The sequence below is a fragment of the Vombatus ursinus genome, unplaced genomic scaffold (genome assembly GCF_900497805.2).
Source record: "Vombatus ursinus unplaced genomic scaffold, bare-nosed wombat genome assembly UNPS02014793.1, whole genome shotgun sequence".
Lineage (NCBI taxonomy): Eukaryota > Metazoa > Chordata > Mammalia > Diprotodontia > Vombatidae > Vombatus > Vombatus ursinus.
In genome coordinates, this window is record NW_020954571.1 from 60,801 (window position 1) to 80,009 (window position 19,209).

The window sequence follows — 19,209 nt, forward strand, 5'->3', positions numbered from 1 at the left end:
AGATAGATAGATAGATAGATAGATAGATAGATAGATAGATAGATAGATAGATAGATAGACAAAGAGCACAGGGTGAGTTGAAGATGAAGGGGTCATATCTGGAGAATAAAATTAAGGGGTGAGAGGATTATACTAGGAGAAGGATAAAGGGAGAGGTAGAACAGGGTAAATCATCTCACAAAAAAATACAGAAAAGAAAAGGCTCCTACAGTGGAGGGGAAATGGGAGAAGGTGAGATGGAATGAGTGAATCTTATTCTCATAGGATTTGACTTAAGGAGGGAATGACATACACACTCAATTGGGTATGGAAATCTGTCTTACCCTACAGGAAAATAGGAGGGGAAGGGTACAAGAGAGTAGGGGGATTGGGAAAGGGGTAATCAGAAGCAAATACTTCTGAGGTTGGACAGGGTCAAAAGAAAGAATCAAATAAGTGGGGGGGTTGGGATAGGATTAAGGGAAATAGAGTTAGTTTTTCACAGCATGTGTACGATGGAATTGTTTTGCATAACTGCACATGTATAGCCTATATTGAGTTGTTTGCCTTTTCAATGAGGGTGGGTGGGGAGGGAGGAAGGGAGAAAATTTGGAACCCAAAGTTTTAAAAACACATGTTTAAAAAAATGTTTTACGTTCAACTGGGAAATAAGAAATACAGGAAATGGGTTACAGAAATCTATCCTGCCCTACAGGAAAATAGAGGGGTAAGGGGATAAGAAAAGTGGGGAAGAAATACAAGGGAAGGCAGACTAGGGGAAGGGGTATTCAAAATGCATGTCATCTTGGGGTGGGGCGAGGGGTGAGATGGAGTGAAAATTTGGAACTCAAAATCTTGTGGAAGTAAATGTTGAAAACTAAAAATAAATTTATTAATTTAAAAAAAAGGTACTTCAAAAGGTCAGAGGGATTTGCTGTAAAACAAAGTGAGACATTGCTATATCAGTATAAAGAAATGTCAAGTCTGGGTCTAAAAACTCATGAATGATTTCTCATAAGGGAATTCGAAACAAAAAATTTCTCAACCCTGTTTAAATATCGACAAAGGTCAAAAAATAATCTGGAATAACTCATTTATAATTTATAATTTCACATTAGTCAATGTACAGAAGAGGCAGGTCCATGGTCTTACAGGCATAAAACTTTCCATTTCAAAGAGGAAATAACAAAAGATGAAATGAAGTTTAAAATATCCTACCATTCCCTTTATGAGGCCATGTTTTCAACCTTTACAGTAACTTATGTCTACTTGGAACTGACTGTAACATCTGAAAGTGCTGCCTGTTGGCATTACTTGCATAGTGGATTAAGAAACTCAATGCCATAAAAACATTTACCTAAATTCAAAATAAGACTAAGTCAAAATTACAGTCTCAAGAGCTTCCACAGCAAACAGTAAATTTAATCACTTATAATTGTAGCCACATGTATGGCGTTTGCTGTGTTGACATTAAACCTGTTTTTCACTCTTAGCTCCAATATTTTATGGCTATGTGGCATTATACAAGTCCTTTTGCCATTTTGAGCCTCAATTTGCTTGTCTATAAAATGAAGACAATAAAACTTATAATATCTATTATTATCAATTTATTATAATTATACAATTAAAATGTGTAATATCTATAATATCTAGTATAAAGCTATGTAAGGAAAATGCTTACATGTAATATCTTAATTTTGAATTTCTATTACCAATTAGTTTCTCTTTGCCCTTTTGAGCAACTCTATAATAATCCTACCTCCTCAGCAATCATTCAAAACCAACACAGTAGCTCATGGGTCAAAGATTTTGCACTTCTATGAATTCAGATCTTTTCAGGAATGCCTCCTAGGCCCAGCTTACTCTAGGCTCTGGAAATTTGAAACTGCTCCCTCCAAAACAGGTATACCCCACCCCCAAAACCAGCCAAGTAGTTAACAAAACAGATTTTTAAAAGGTTTAAGGAGAATACTAAAATGTTACATATAGAATTTCAGCTTCTCAATTGTCTCTTTCCTGATTGACTTGGCTCACATCAAAATTAGGTGTTTGGGTAGTAGGGAAAAATTGTTCAGTGATTAGCCACTTTCAGATCTCACTGATATTTGCTTCCCTTAATTACGGGAGAGAATACAGTGTAATAGAGAAGGAAGCAAGACAGACTATGTGAAAGAAATTCTTATTTTAGAGTATCTAAAACAATTTCTAGTGAAAGTCAAGGAGTTTAAAGAACTTTAGTGGTAGAATAAGAAGACTATTGTAAAGGAAATGTCATTGGAAACCCAAGAATCTCCTATTCCAGGATCTCTACAGTAAAAATAACCATTCTTCACTGTCTAGAGACAACAACATTGGAAAGAGGAAGTAAATGAGATAGAAGTAGAAGCAGGTTCTGAAACATCTTCCTGACCTGGAGGGGTTAAGCAGAGATCTTGGAGATAAGGCACCATTAGCAAAGGAATTTAGTAGCATAAGGAAGTTATCTCCTCTGGTCTCTGATTTTGCTGCTTACACTAGTCTTCTTCCATTAACTGAAACTTCACTGGGACCTACTAGAATGTTTTCTGGCTGCTCCAGTCCAGTGATTCCTATTTTTCTTCTGTATAGTTCTGATAGGTAACTCCTGGTCTCTCAAATCTTCAAGGCCTGCTATTTCCTCCTAAATAATTTTCAGTGTCCTTTTCTTGACATTCAAAGTCACACACAGTCTAGCAGCAGTTTTCAAAATTTCTATCTTGGATCCATTCATACACACATAAATGCCTCTAGTGCTATCTGCAGGATATAGATTAAACTACATTTAGAGGGCTCACAATGAGCTGAGAAGGAAAATTTACATTCCTTGAGTTAGTGTCAGGAAAATCCTACAAATAACCAAAAGACCTGGGAAAGCTCAAACTCTTCTTTGACTAGTCATCGAAGGAAGGTAAAAAAGTCTTCCCTTAATCCTATCATTCCATGAATCAGGTTTTAGCCTAGTGAGTTTAATATTAACAGGAAACAATGTGCCAAATATCCATGAGAAATGGCATAAAAATGTAATAAAAGAAAAATGAAAAATTCCCATCACAACATTTTCTGTTTCTTACATCACTATATCACCATATCATGGACTACATCTCATATATCCCTTCCCTCTTCCACCCTTCACCTCCCAGGAAGCCATCCCATATGATAAATAGTAATTTTAACAAAGAAGCAAAAAGTCACAACAATTGCTCAATACTTTGAAAAAGTCCAAGAACATATTAAACGTGCAATGCCTGTGAACCTCCCACCTCCACAAAAGGGTATAATGGGAATGTTCTTCATATCTCTTCATTTGAGTCCCACTTGATCTTTTAATTTTGTTGCATTTCCTTGTTATTCTTTAGTTCTTCATTGTTCTTTTCATTTATATTATTGTAGTTACTGCACATGTTGTTTTCTTGGTTCTGCTTACTTCACTTGGCATTGGTGCCAATAGATCTTTCCATGCTTCTCTGTATTTATCACACACATCATTTCTTATGGCATAGTAGTATTACGTTACATTCATGTACCAAAATTATTTTGCCATTCATCAATTGATGGGCATCTGCTTTGTTTCCAATTCTTAGCTATCACAAAAAGTGTTACTATGAATATTTTGGAGCAGATAGGAACTTTTTTTTTTCTTATTGATGGCTTCCTTATGCTATAAACCCAGTAATGAAATCTCTGGTTCAAAGGATATGGATATTTTATTCATTTTATTTCCACAATTCCAAACTTATTTTCAAAATGATCATTTCACTTCATTGCTCCACCAACAATATATTAGTGTGCCTATCTTTCCACATCCTCTCCAACACTGTTACCATTTTTTGTCATTTTTGCCCATTTGTAGAGTGTAAGGTGAAATCTCAGGGTTGTTCTGATTTGAAGTTTTCTTATTATTATTATTAATTATTATTATTATTAAATTAAATTATTAAATTATTATTATTATTATTAAATGAGCATTTTTTCATGTGGTTGTCAACACTTTATAGTTCTTATTTTGAGAACTCTTCATATTCTTTGACCATTTATCTATTGGAGAATCTCAAACTATTAGTATAATTACAGAGGTGATTTATGGATTCTCTTGATTAGTACTTTGTTGTTGTTGTCTCTATTTCAAAGTTCAAGACAGATGTGTCTGTGTGTGTTGTGTATTATTTCCTCTGTGGTATTCAGATTTTCTGAGACACTTATGATATTCAGGTTAGCTCTATGCATTTTACTTCTCTTTGGCTTACATAGAATTCACATTCTTTTAACTTTGGTGTCTTTTGTTTCTCTTCTAACAAATTTTACTGAATTTTAGTAATTTTCCATTATATCCATCAATCTGTTGTTTATCAATTTCTGTTAAATCTATCAATCACTCTTCTCTTTCTTTACAGAGATTTTTAGGCATAGATACAATTTTTCCTATTTTGCTAATTGTATTTTTCTTTTTAAAAATATTGACTTTTCCTTCCATCATCTAAATTCCCCCTGCCCCTGTAGCCTTAACATTCTCCCACACTAGAGAACTTTCCCATATAATAAAGAGTATTTTTTAAGTCTTCATTGTCTTTTATTACATCACTATGATTTCCCCCTCAGTATCCCTCCTCCTGCCCCTCCCAAATATTCATCCCTCATAACAAATGACATTTTAAAGACAAAAAGACAGAATAAAAAAAGGAAAAATTGGCACAAAGGATAAATACATCAAATTCTGAAAGTATATGCAATGTGGACCTCCTATCTCTGCAAAAAGAGTAGGGTATGGACTCCTTCCCATATCTCTTTTTTGAGTGATGGTTGTTCTTTATTACTTTGCAACATTCATTTTTATTTTCCTATATTGTTGTAGCCATTGTATATATTACTTTTTCAACTCTGTTTACTTCACTCTGAATCAGTCCATGTAAATTCTTCCATTATTCACTGTATTAATTTTGCTGTTTCTTACAGCATAGTAACATTCAGCAATAACACAACACAGCAATGGGATGTTTGGTGTATTCGAGGAGGAATAGCACCTCTGTTGTGAGGGTTTGCTGAGCCCTTTTCAGGGCTGTTCATTCACCTTTGGTGTCCATCTGTTTCCCAACTCTCACATGGCTCTCTCACAGTAGCATATGAAGTGGCCGAACCCTGGTGGAACTATTTCAGCAGACAGGCTAAACCAGTTTGACAGGAATAAATAGGCCTCAAACCCATTGGTGAGTTAGGGGGATATCTACTCCAAGCATGTGAAGACTCCGCTCACAGACTGAGCAGATGAGAACAATTTGTTCTAACAGCCATGAAGCAGGTGCTGTGGAGTGTTTAGAGCTTGGTCAGACACTGAAGATGCCAAAGTCATCCTCTGATCTTGGGTCATCATCAATTATCTACTGGATTTTGAGACTCCGGAAGTCTACAACATTTCTTAAAAAATATCTTTGCTAATCCTCTAGGCTTTTCTAAATGAGCCATCACATTATGGATAATTTTATCAACTCTTTGTTGATCTACACACTTTTTTTTTATCTTATTGCTACTGCCAGCATTTTTAAAAATGAACCAAATAATAGTAGGGGAATGGGCACATTTGCTTTCCTCTAATATTTCTTCAGAAAAATACTAGTGTATCCCAATTGTATATATTTTGTATTTTGTCAAAGGCTTTGTCTGCATCTACTGAACTAATCGTGTGATTTTACATAGTTGGTTTTTAATATATGTAACTAGGGTTGTCTACAAGTGTTGTAGAGTGTCATTGTGTGCCTCGATGGAAGGCAGAATATGCATCATTAGCCTCTTCTCTCCTTATTCCTTTCCAAGGGAGACTTTAATTCTTGTTAGGAGGGGAAGCAGAAGGTTAGGAATACTAAGCTTTCCTAAAAGAAAGCTGGCAATAATAATAACAATAACAATAACAATACTAACAATAATAACCAACATTTATGCAGTGTTTACTTTACCAGGAACTGTGCTAAGAGCTTTATAGTTATTATCTGATTTGATCCTCACAATTTTGGGGGGGGTATAGATGCTATCTTTATCCCCATTTTACAGATGAGAAAACTGAGGCAAATGGACATTAAGTAACTTGCCCAGGGTCACATAGCTAGTAGATGCTTGGGACTGGATTTGAGCTCAGGTCTTCCTGATTCCAGTCTGGCCCTGCAGCACCTAGGTACTAATCTAGAATTATATCTACTGCCTTTAATATTTTTAGTGTGGTGGATGTAATTTTCAGGTTCAGTTTAACTTCTGATCTCTATTTCATTTTGGAGGGAAGCAGAACTTTAAGTTTTATATCCAAGGTTTAACTTCCTTCCCACCAAATGAACCCACATAGTGATTAGCCAAGATACCCATCTATCCAAATAGGTAACAAAACATAAATTAGAGAAAGTATATATATGATAATATGTCAGCCAATATAGAATGAAAGTGCTTTCTCATTGGGATTGAGATAATTCAGCTCAACCAAGAGAGGGAATCCTAGATCTGACCAAAGGGGAAATTCCCTCAGCTTCTTATGTAGCAAGCTTGGGATAGGGACAAGATGGAAAATGTCAACTCCTCTCATACTATCTTCTTTCCAAAGTCTTTTTCCTTCAGTAACCTGAAGTGGGGTTGGCATCTTCCATCTTTTCTTTGAAAAATTCAAGCTGGATATACTCAAAGTCCAAAGAGACTCAGTGACTCAAAGAAAATTTGAAGAAGACATGACTAAAGAGCTCTCCTGTCTTCTGCTTTCACCAGGTTCAACCCACACCCCACTTAGTACAGAGCCTTCATCTCTGCCACAATGAAAAGAAAGTCCCATACCAATGACCTCAGGGACAGGGGTTACATATAATTATATTGATTGGCTTCCTAAAGTTCAACTTGCATCCCTGGCATAACTCCAAGTTGGTAATTATGGGTGATCTCATTGGTTGAATTGCCAGAGTCTGTTTGATAGGGCTGTATTTAAATGTTTTAAATCTATATTAATGATATCAGTCTACAGTTCTCCTTCTGTACTTAAACCTTCATTTAGGTCAGGGGACTATGTTTATCTCATAAAAAGGAGCTTAATAGGACTCTTTCTCAATTTTTGAGAAGAATTTTGAGTCCCTCCTCATTCCCTAGACTATTTGAGATGCTTTTATTTTCATGTGTTCATTATATACAATACACCAAAGAGCAAAATCTATTTAGAGTGGATACAATGTTATTGCTAAAGTTATTTCTTCTCAAATTTTTAGAATAATTCATGTAGTGTTTCTATTAATTGCACTTTAAAAGTGTGATAGAATTCTCCTGTATATTCCCCAGGACAAGGAGGAGTTTTTTGGTTTTTATTGTTCTTTAGTAGTTCTTTTATAGCTAGTTAGATTTCCTTTTCTGAGACTTGGTCTATTTAATATCTCCTTCTAGTTTTCTGTTAGTTTGGGTAGTTTATATTTTTGAAGATATTCTATTTCTTTTTGCAGTCTCAGTTTTGTTAGCTTATAACTGTGCAAAGTAGGTTCTGAAATTTTTTTTTATTTCTTCTGGTTTTGCTGTGATTTTACCTTGTTCATTTATTATTTTGTTGTTTCTATTTTCTGCCTTCTTTTTAATCTGATTCCCTAAAAGTTGTTCAAACTCTTTAGTCTTTCCAAAGAAGCAGATTTTTTAGTAACTTCTATAATCTTTTGCTTTATAATTTATATATTTCTCCTCCAATTTGAAAGATTTAATATTTGTCTTATTTAGGGTTTATTTGTCATGTTTCTAAGTTTTAAAAATTTATATTCAGTTCATTAATGTTTTTATTTTGTTAATATGTGTTTTTAGAGATATAACTTTTTGCCTGAAGATTGTGTTAGCTTTAGTCCAGAAATTTTGATTTTTTTATCATTATTACTACATTTAAGATAATTATTAATTGTTTCTATGATTTCAATTTTGGCCAACTCATTAATTAGGATTTTTTAGTTTGTCCTTTAATATATTTTTATTTCACTAAATATTTCCTAATTACATGTAAAAAATTCTTAACATTCAGTTTTTTATTTTGATTTTGAAAGTCTTCCCCTTCTGCTCATCTCTCCCCCACTCTTTAAAAGGTAAGTGATATGATATTAATTATATATGTGAAGTCATGAGAAACTAATTTCCATATTAGCGATGTTACAAAAGAAAATGTGCAAAAAGAAAAATAAAGAAAGCAAAAACTGGTTGCTTAACTCTGCACTCAGAGTTCTCTCTCTAGGGGTGTTATGGTATTTTGCATCATGGGTCCTTTGGAATTGTCTTGGATTGTTGTCTTGATCAGAGTACTTGAGTCTTTCACAGTTGATCATCCTTACAAAATTCTTCTTATTGTGTACAATGTTCTGGTTCTGCTTATTTCACTATATATCAGTTAATATGTCTTCTCAGGTTTTTCTGAAGCCATTCTGCTTGTTGTTTCTTATAACACAATAGTATTATACCACAATCTTATGCCACAACTCATTCAGCCATTCCCCAATTGATGAATATCCCCTCAGTTTCCAATTCTTTGCCAGCATAAAAAGAGTGGCTATAAATATTTTGCACATATATGTCCTTTTCCTTTTTCTTTGATCTCTTTGCATAGTTTTATAGCCTTTTGGAGATAATTCCAAATTGTTCTCCAGAATGACTGGACCAGTTCACTATGCCAGCAATAGTTTATTTAATATACATATTTGTCACATGGGTTTTGGTTTTTTTTTTTAATTGGGTTGAGAGAAACAGTTAAAAAAGAAGTGATTGCTACATGCAGTGGCACACTTCTATAATCCCTTCTGCTAGGGAAGATTGAGGATGGTAGATCACTTGAGTTAGGGAGTTCTGAGCTGCACTAATGCCTAAAGCCAGTTGGGAGTCTACACTAAATGTGACACTAATATGGGTAGTCCCCTAAAGCAGAGGGAAATGAGGCTGTCTAAGGAAAAGCAAACAAGCCCAGGTTCACAATTCCACCAATAATGCATTAGTGTTCCAATTTTCCCACATCTTCTCCAACATTTGTCATTGTAGTATCTCAGAATTTTTTTGATTTGCATTTCTCTAATCAAGAGTGATTTAGAACATTTTTTCATATGATTATAGATAGCTTTAATTTCTTTATCTGAAAATTGCATGAACTTGAACCCTTCTTGAGAAGTTTACAGTATTCAATTCCTATTAAGACAGAGAATTTTTTAATAAGCATGTAAATTACTTTGACTTAAAATGATTGCTCATTATTCATGGAGTCAGCTAATTTACTGCTTGTTGAATTGTAGCAGATGAAACAGAAAGATATTGTTCACAGAACACTCATAATTTCTACTTTCCAAGTTTTAGCAGGGGAAAAAAATGCTTCTTAATAATTTGTCCATTGCCAGAATAAACTTGCTTTGCATAATAGTCTACCTGTCAGACCTATGCAGAAGAGAAGAATTCATGACCAAACAAGAAATAGAAAGCATTACAAAATGTAAAATAGATCATTTTCATTACACCAAATTAAAAAGCTTTTGCACAAACAAAACCAATGCAATAAAGATTAGAAGGAAAGAAGAAAACTGGGGAACAATCTTTACAACAAGTGTCTCTGATACAGGCCTCGTTTCTCAAATATATAGAGAGAAGTGAGTCAAATTTATAAGAATACAAGCCATTCCCCAACTGATAAATGGTCAAAGAATATGAATAGGCAGTTTTCAGATGAAGATATCAAAGCTATCTATAGGCATATGAAGAAGTGTTCTAAATCACGTTTGATTAGAGAAATGCAAATTAAAACAACTCTGAGGTACTACCTCACATCTATCAGTGTGGCCAATATGACAACAACAACAACAACAAAAAAGCAAATGATAAATGTTGGAGAGGATGGGGGAAAATTAGGACACTAATGTCCTGTTGGTGGAGTTGTGAACTGATCCAACCATTCTGGAGAGTAATTTGGAACTGTGCCCAAAGATCAATTAAATTGTGCATACCTTTTCATCCAGCAATACAACTACTATGTCTATATCCCAAAGAGATCACAAAAATGGGAAAAGGACTCACATGTACAAAAATAATTGTAGCAGCTCTTTTTGTTCTGACCAGGAATTGTAAATTGAGGGAATGCCCATCAATTGGGGAATGACTGGCCAAGTTGTGGTATATAAATGTATGGAATACTGTTGTTCCATAAGAAATGATGAGCAGAAGGATTTCAGAAAAACCTGGAAAGACTTACATGAACTGATGCTGAGTGAAGTGGGCAGAACCAGGAGAACATTGTACACAGTATCAGCAACATTGTGTGATGATCAACTCTGAATGATATAGTTCTCAGCAACATCATGATCCAAGACAATTACTAAGGACTCATGATGGAAAATGCTATCCACATCCAGATAAAGAACTGATATACCCTGAATGCAGATCAAAGCACATTTTTTTTCACTTTTTTTCGTGTTTCCTTTTCCTTTTGGTCTGTTTCTTCTTTCACAACTGTTACTGGTATGAAAATATGTTTTACATAATTGTACATATATAACCTATATCAAATTGCTTAAAATTTTAGGAAAAGGGAGGAGAGGGAGGGAGAAAAATTTGGAACTCAAAATCCTGTAGAAATGAATGTTAAAATTTGTCTTTACACAAAATAGGGGAAAATAAAATACTAATACATTTTTTAAAATTTGCTTTGTATATGTTTTCTGAGAGTTTAAGACCAAAACTTTTATAACTACTTCAACCACACTATCTCTTCTATATCATTGTAATTTACTTTTTAACTTCCTTCTATCTTGATTTTTTTCTCCACACTTATCATATCTCTTCCCTCTTAAATTAACATATGTTCCTGATTACATGGAATAATTACCTATTATGCTACTCTGTCAGATTGTATTCTACCCTCTATTCGACATTTCTTTGTTTCCCTTAAGTATTTCTGTCTACATTTTCATTGTGTTTAAAACTTCCTCATTTAATTCATTTTAATTCATAAGTAATTTCTTAATTACTTTTTAAAACATCTCTTTGGAGTCCTTTTTACCTGAACCATATATTTCATGGATTAGCTAACTGCCTATAAATGATTTCTATTCATTTAACCTCAAATGGTGAAATATTTTAAAATACAAAATGAAGGAATTTGAGAAACTGTAAGAATGGCTGATTAACAAATTCCTGCACACCTCACCTTTTCTGTTTATATCCATTTTAAGAACATTTCAAATATGCTCATACAACATTTGGCCATCATAAACTAGATGAAGTATATCCCTTTTACCATGGACAATGTTCATTTTTGAAAAGGGACTATATCAACAAAACCTCACTGGTACAAAATCCACTGGGAGAAAAATATTTTAAAAATAAGATCATTTCTTCACAGAGCTGTTTTAAGTTCTACATCCTAAAATATTCAAAGTAATTATCAAAACAAGGTATAATTATAAAATGTTGTTTTATTATGAAATCAATACATCTTATCTAATATATTGTTGGAAATAAGTTCTCACAAAGCCCCATGCATAAGCAAATTACATGATTGTGTTGGTACCTTGTTTTTTTTAATTTTAGCCAGAAAATTAGTTCATATTTTGCATAATTAAAAGAACTAAGAATTTTTTTAAGATCTTTTTAAAAATGGTTCTTTTTATCTTTTATTGCATTTATTTCTGAACATATTCATCCCTTCCACTCTTACCCAATAAACTATTTCTTGTAAAAAAAATTCTAAGAAGGAACATAAATCAGTTGGGCAAAACTGAATAATACATATACTAAGTATGATAACATATAAAATATTCTTCATCCATAGACTTTCATCTTTGTGACAGAGGGAATTATATTTTCTCAACTCTGCCATAGGCCCAAGTTTGATTATTATAATGATAGCAGCATTCAGTTTTGCTCACTTGTCTGTTTTGCTTCTTTTTTTCATATATTTTGTTTTCCTCTTTCTGCTTAGCTCATTTTGCCTTTTTTCATATGTCTCTATCCCAGAATTCTTCATATAAACAATTTCTTATGGCTCAATGATACATCATTATCCTTATGTATCAAATTTTATTTAGCCATTTTCTAATTGATGGATTTAATAGATAGCTAATTTTTTCTAGGCCTTTGAAAATTCTATTATTTTTATTTTCTTACATAAGCCTTTGGTTTATATAGATAATCTCTCCTCTCACTATTTTTATGATATTAGTCTCTACTTGTTCCCTTCCTACCTATCTGATGATTCTTTTTCTGCCTTCTTCATTTTATCACCACCTTTATTCCATCCTATTATTGGAAGTTGTATCTCAAATCTATATCATGAGCTCTCTTTTCTTCTCTCTACACTCATACCCAGTGACATCATCAGCTCCTATGGGTTCAGACTCCTTTAGCTTTCCCTTATAACTCACTCTTCTTATCAAACTTGTTTCTGTCAAGTACACCACTGTCATTTCAGTTTCTTAGGTTCAAAAACTTAGGGTCATCCTCAATTCCTCTTCATCACCTCCCTCCATATGCTTTATTGCCAAGTCTTTTTGATTCTACTTTCATAACATCTCTTGTATCCATCCTTTTTTTCCCCACTACTCATGGTCACCATGTTCATTCAGGTCTTAATCCTCTTTTACCTGGATGATTTCTAGCCTCCAAACTGGTTTTTCTACCTCTAAGTTCTCCTTTCTCTAACCCATCCTAAATAGGGCTTCCAAAATGAAAAATCCTAAAGCATAGATCCAGAGAACATTCAGCTTGTAATCCACTAAACCCCCCCACCCCAAATCTTTTTTAGTGGAACTTATGATTAGCCATACCTTCCCAATCACTGCTAGTGATATTCACTATTGTACCCAAGTGTATGAATTTGTATTCATCCCTAATAAATTTTATTTTATTCTATTTTTAAATTTTATTTATTTATTTATTTTTATTCTATTTTATTTATTTTATTCAGTTTAACCAGGGTGGTTAGTAAATATCTCTGGGGAGGTTATAAACCTAAGAAACTAGAAGAATGGTGATGCCTTCCACGTATATAGGGTAGCTTGGTTGAGGCATTGGTTTGAAAGAAAAAATAGTGAGCTCTATTTGGAACACACAGAGATTGAGGAGCCTATTAGACATCTAATTTGATATAATAAACATTTAGAGATGTGGGACTGGACCTGAGGAGAAAGATTAGGATTAGATATGCTGATTTATGAATCATTTGCATAGCAATGATAATTAGACATATGAGGTGATGATGTCACCAAGTCATTGAGTATAAAGAGAAAAACAAAGAAAGTCCTTGAAAAAGCCCTGGGAAGATTCCAGAGGAGGAGCAAGGATAGGAGTAGAGGAAGCACTACAGTGGAGCTCTCCCAACATTTCCCTCCAAGAAACTTTAAAATTATACCTCAAATCAAATTTTGTAGTGGCAGAACCAACAAAAGTTCAGATTGAGATATTCTTCCAGTCCCAGACAATTTAGGAGGTCAGAAGGAAAAATCTGTGACACTGGGGCAGACACTGGACTAAGCCCACATGGATGCAAGACCAGTCACAGGACTTGGTGGTAACAACAGCAGCAATAGTAATTTTGTGAGCTCTCAAGCCAGAGACAATAAGGGGACCATGAGAATGGTACTGTGCTAGCACTGGGACACAGGACTAGATTTTGTTCAGCAACTCCATTGCTTATACTCACTCCCAGATCAGAGTTCAAAGGTGGAAATGAGCACTTTGAGTCATAGGGGAGCAGAGGCCCTGAAGAGCACCGTTGCCTTTGATCCTAAGGGAGTAGGGACCCAGAAAAACAGGATCATTTCTGGTCCCAAGGGAGTAGGGGCCTTGAAGAATAAAATTGCTTCTGATCCCAAGGGAGCAGGATAGCTTGAGGCTGCAAGAGATCAGGGACCTTTCCTGGATAAGAGCCACAGCCTAGACCAAGAGAATAGTGATTACATATCTCCCCAAATAATGCCACCTTGGAAGCACCTAAAACTTTCTAATCCCTAGAAATAGATTTGAAAACATCAGTGCAAAAAAAAAGTCTGAAACTTGGAACAGTGACCCATCCACCCCTCAAACACAATGAGAAGGGATTAATTTTTTTTCAAGTCTAATACATTTATTTTATAGATAAGAAAGTTGAGACACAGAGAAGTCAAATTTGCCCGTGATCCCACAGTTAATAAACATATGAGGTGAGATGTCAATTCAGTCTTTCTTGACTCCAGATCCAGTGCCTTATCCAAGCATTCCTGTGGAAAAGACCAGAACTGAATAGAAAATTTGACCTTCAAATACAAGACTCAAATGAAACATGGAAGAGGCAAACAGGAAAGAGAAATCATAAGAGACTTATTAAGGTTGAACTGTTTACATTTCTGCAGGGAAAGATGATATTTGTAACTCATGAGTCCTTTGTCAGTATTAGGGTAGTGGGAGGGAAAAATTATATGTTTGCATAGATAGATAGATAGATAGAGGACACAGGGTGAGTTGAAGATGAAGGGCTGATATCTGGAAAATAAAATTAAGGGGTGGGAGAAGATTATACTGGGGGAAGGAGAAAGGGAGAAGTAAAATGAGGTAAAATATCTCACATGAAATAGACAAGAAAAGGCTTTTACAGTGGAGGGGAAATGGGGGAAGGTGAGAAGGAATGAATGAATCTTATTCTCACAGGATTTGGCTTAAGGAGGGAATAACATATACAATGGGGTATGGAAATCTATCTTACTTTACAGGAAAATAAGGGGGGAAGGAGACAAGAGAGCAGGGGGTTGACAGAGGGGAGGGCAGATTGAGGGAGGGGATAATCAAAAGCAAATGCTTCTGAGGGGGGACAGGGTCAACAGGACAAGATGAAGGCAAATATACTTAGTTTTTCACAACAGGACTACTATGGAAGTGTTTAGCATGACTACACATCTATAACCTGTATCGAGATGCTTGCCTTTTCAATGAGAGTGGGTGGGGAGGGAGGGAGGGAGAAAATTTGTGACCCAAAGTTTTAAAAACACATGTTAAAAATTTTTAAAAATTAAAAAAAAAGATTTGGAAGCTCTAGGAATCATCAAAGAAAGAAATGTTTAGCTTGGTACAGTGACTTGTAGAGTGCAACATGAAAGCTTGTTTAAAATGCCTGAAGAATATCAGAATGTAAAAAAGGGATTACATTTATTCTGTGTAGCTTCAGAGGAGAAAAAGTAGGCAGAATTGGCATAAGTTAGAGTAGCAGATTTTGGCTCAATGTAAGGAAGAATGTCCTAACAGACTGTTTTGTTGCCCAAACACTATCTTTCAAGTACCTCAAGCCCATAACTTTTTAGTCATCAATTGCTCTTTTTCCCTCTGTCTATATGTCCAGGTTATACCATGTCCTACCTATTCTTCTTTTGCAATATTCCTTTGATTCCTCTCCATTCTTCACTCTAATTCAGTCATTTTTGAAGACAAGATTACTGAAAGGCTACCCTAAACTAAGAAATGAAAATTCTCAAGACCTTGGGTCATTTTTATTTTGACTAATTTTTATTAGTTCCTCTTCTTGGGAAACCTTAGTCATCCAACAAGCATTTATTGATCCCCAAGTCTACTGCATTAGGGCTATAAAAGAGATGAAAATCAAGGCCTAATTTTGAGGAGGGATTAATTTTAACATAAAGTTCAAAGTCAAGAAGAGCCTGGAAAAAGTGATAAAACAAGAAAAAGAACCTAACCATAAAAAGCATAACCATAAAATGGTGACAAGGAAGATCAAGACACAAACTCAGAAAAGGACTATGATGTCAAAACAACTAACAGCAGAGCCTCAAAGGAAAATGTGAATTGGATTAAAGCCCAAGAAGAACTCCTGAAGAGCTAAAATTATTTTCAGAATCAAATTAAAATGATAGAAGAAAAATTGGGTAAAGAAATAAGAACAGTGAAAGAAAATTATGAAAAAAATTAACAGCTTGGGAAAAGAGGGAGAAATAATACTGAAGAAAATAATACCTCACCCACACAAATCATTGGCATTTCTATATATTACTAACAAAGCCCAACAACAAAAGGTAGAAAGAGAAATTCCATTTAAAATTACTGTAGACTTTATAAAATATTTGGGAGTCTACCTGCCAAAACAAAATGAGGAACTATATGAACACAATTAAAAACATTTTTCACACAAATAAAGTCAGATCTAAATAATTGGGAAAACATCAGTTACTCATGGGTAGACCAAGCTAATATAATAAAGATGACTATTCTACCTAAATTAATTTACTTATTCAGAGCCATACCAATGAAACTACCAAAAAATTATTTTATAGAGCTAGAAAAAAGAATAACAAAAGTCATCTGGAAGAACTAATGATCCAGTATATCAAAGGAACTAATGAAAAGAAATGCAAGGGAAGGTGGCCTAGCTGTACCAGATCTTAGAATGTATTATAAAGCAGCAATCATCAAACTACTTGGTGCTGGCTAAGAAATAGAGTAGTGGATCAATGGAATAGGTTAGGTATACAAGACATAACAGTCAATGACTACACTAATCTACTATTTGATAAATCCAAAGACTTTAGCTTCTGGGATAAGAAATCACTATTTAACAAAAACTACTGGGAAAACTGGAAAATAGTATGGCAGAAAATGGGCATAGACCAACATCTTATACCCCATACCAAGATAAAGTCAAAATGGGTACAGAATTTAAATATAAAGACTGATACTAAGAGAGCAAGGAATAGTTTACCTTTCAAATCTATGGAGAAGGGAAGAATTTATGACCAAAAAAAAGATAGACAACATTATGAAATGCAAAATGGATAATTTTGATTACATTAAATTGAAAAATTTTAGCACAAAGTCAATACATCCAATATTAGGAGGGAAGTGGAAAACTGGGAAAGAATTTTTACAACCAGTGTCTCTGATAAAGGCCTCATTTCTAAAATATGTAGAGAATGGAGTCAAATTTATCAGGATACAAGTCATTCCTCAATTCATAAATGTTCAAAAGATGTGAACAGGCAGTTCTCAGAGGAAGAAATGAAAGCTATCTATAGTTATATGAAAAAAATGTTCTAAATTACTATTGATTAGAGAAATGCAAATCAAAACAACTCTGAGGTACCACATCACACCTATCAGATTGGCTAACATGACAAATCAGGACAATGATAAATGTTGAAGAAGATGTGGGAAAATTGGAACACTAATGCATTATTGATGGAGTTGTGAACTGATCCAACTATTCTGGAGAGCAATTTGGAACTATGCCCAATGGGCTATAAAGTTGTGTATACCCTTTGACTGAGCAATACCACCTCTAGGTCTGTGTCCCAAAGAGATCATAAAAATGGGAAAAGGACCCACATGTACAAAAATATTCATAGCAGCTGTTATTGTGATGGCAAAGAATTGGAAATTGAGGGGATACCGATCAATTGAGGAATGGTTGAACAAGTTGTGGTATATGAATGTGATGGAATAATATTGTGCTATAAGAAAGATGAGCAAGCAGACATCAGAAAAAACTTGGAAAAACTTACATGAACCGATACTGAGTGAAATGAGCAGAACCAGAGAACATTGTGCACAATAACAGCCACACTGTGTGATGACTGACTTCGATAGACTTGGATCTTCTCAGCAATGCAAGGGTCTAAGGCAACTCCAAAAGACTCATAATGGAAAATGCTATCCACATCCAGAGAAAGAACTATGGAGTCTGAATGCAGATGGAAGCATATTATTTGCTGTCCTTTTCCTTTGTTGTTTTGTTTTATTGCTTCATTCTCATGCTTCCTCCCATTAGTTCTAATTGTTCTTTCCATCATGACTAATGGGAAAATGTACTTAATATGAATGTATAAGTAGAGTCTATATCAGATTGCATGCCATTTTGAGGGGAGAAGGAGAAAGAAAGGGAGAAAATTTAAAACTCAAAATCTTATGGAAGTGAATGTTGAAAACTAAAAATAAATTAATTAATTATTTTAAATTAAAAAAGAAAAGAACACCTCAAAAAACAGAATTGGCCAGATGGAAGTACAAAAGGTCACTGAATAAAATAATTCCTTAAAAAGTAAAGTTGTTACAAATTAATGATTCCATGAGACATCAAGAAACAACAAAACAGTGAAAAGTGAAAAAAAATATGTAAAACATCTCAATGAAAAAACAACTCATCTAGAAAATAGATCAAGGAGAGATAACTTAAGAATTTGGGGGCTATCTGAAAGTCATGGTCAAAGAAAGAGCCTAGATATCATATTTCAAGAAATTATCAAGGAAAACTGCCTCAATGTTCTACAATTAGAGGGAAAATAGAAATTGAAAGAATTCACTGATTACTACCTGAAAGAGATTCCAAAATTAAAACTCCTGGGAATATAATAACCAAATTCCAGATCAAAGAGCAAATACTTCAAGTACCCAGAAAGAAAACATTCAAATATAATGGAGTCACAGTCAGAATAACACAAGGTTTAATAACTACCATATTTTAGGAGTAGAGAGCTTAGAATATGATGTTCCAGAAGGCAAAGGGGCTAGAATTACAACCAAGAATAACCTGCTCAGCAAAACTGAGAATAAACCTTCCAGGGAGAAATGGATATTTAATGAAAGAGAGGACTTTCAAGTATTCCTGATGAAAAGACCAGACCTGAATAGAAAATTTGACGTTCAGACGAAAGACTCAAAAGAAGCATAAAAAGGTAAACATGAAAGAGAAATCATAAGAGATTCAATAAGGTCAAACTGTTTACATTCCTATATGGGAAAAAGATATATGTAACTCCTAAGTACTTTATCATTATTAGAGCAATTAGAAAGAGTCCACATAGATAGAGGGCACAGGAATGAGTCAATTATGTTGGGATGATCTCAAAAAAAAAGATGGGTGAGAAAGAGGGATGTGCTGGGCAAAGAGGGAAGGGAAAATAAGAATGTGGAAAATTATCTCATATAAGAGGCAGGTCAGGTGGGTCAAGCAAAGCTTGAACCTTATTCTCATCTAAATTGTTTCAAAGAGGAAAAATATATATGCACACTCAATTGGAGACAGAAATTTATCTTACCCAACAGGGAAGTAGAAGGGAAAGAGAATAAGAGAAAGGGGAGACTGATAAAAGGAAGGGTAGATAAAGGAAGGCAGTGGTCAAAAGCAAAACAAATTTTACAGGAGGAACAGGATAAAAAAAGAGAGAATGATAAAACAAAAGACAGATGGAGGTAAATGCACAGTTAGTAATCATAACTGCGAATGTG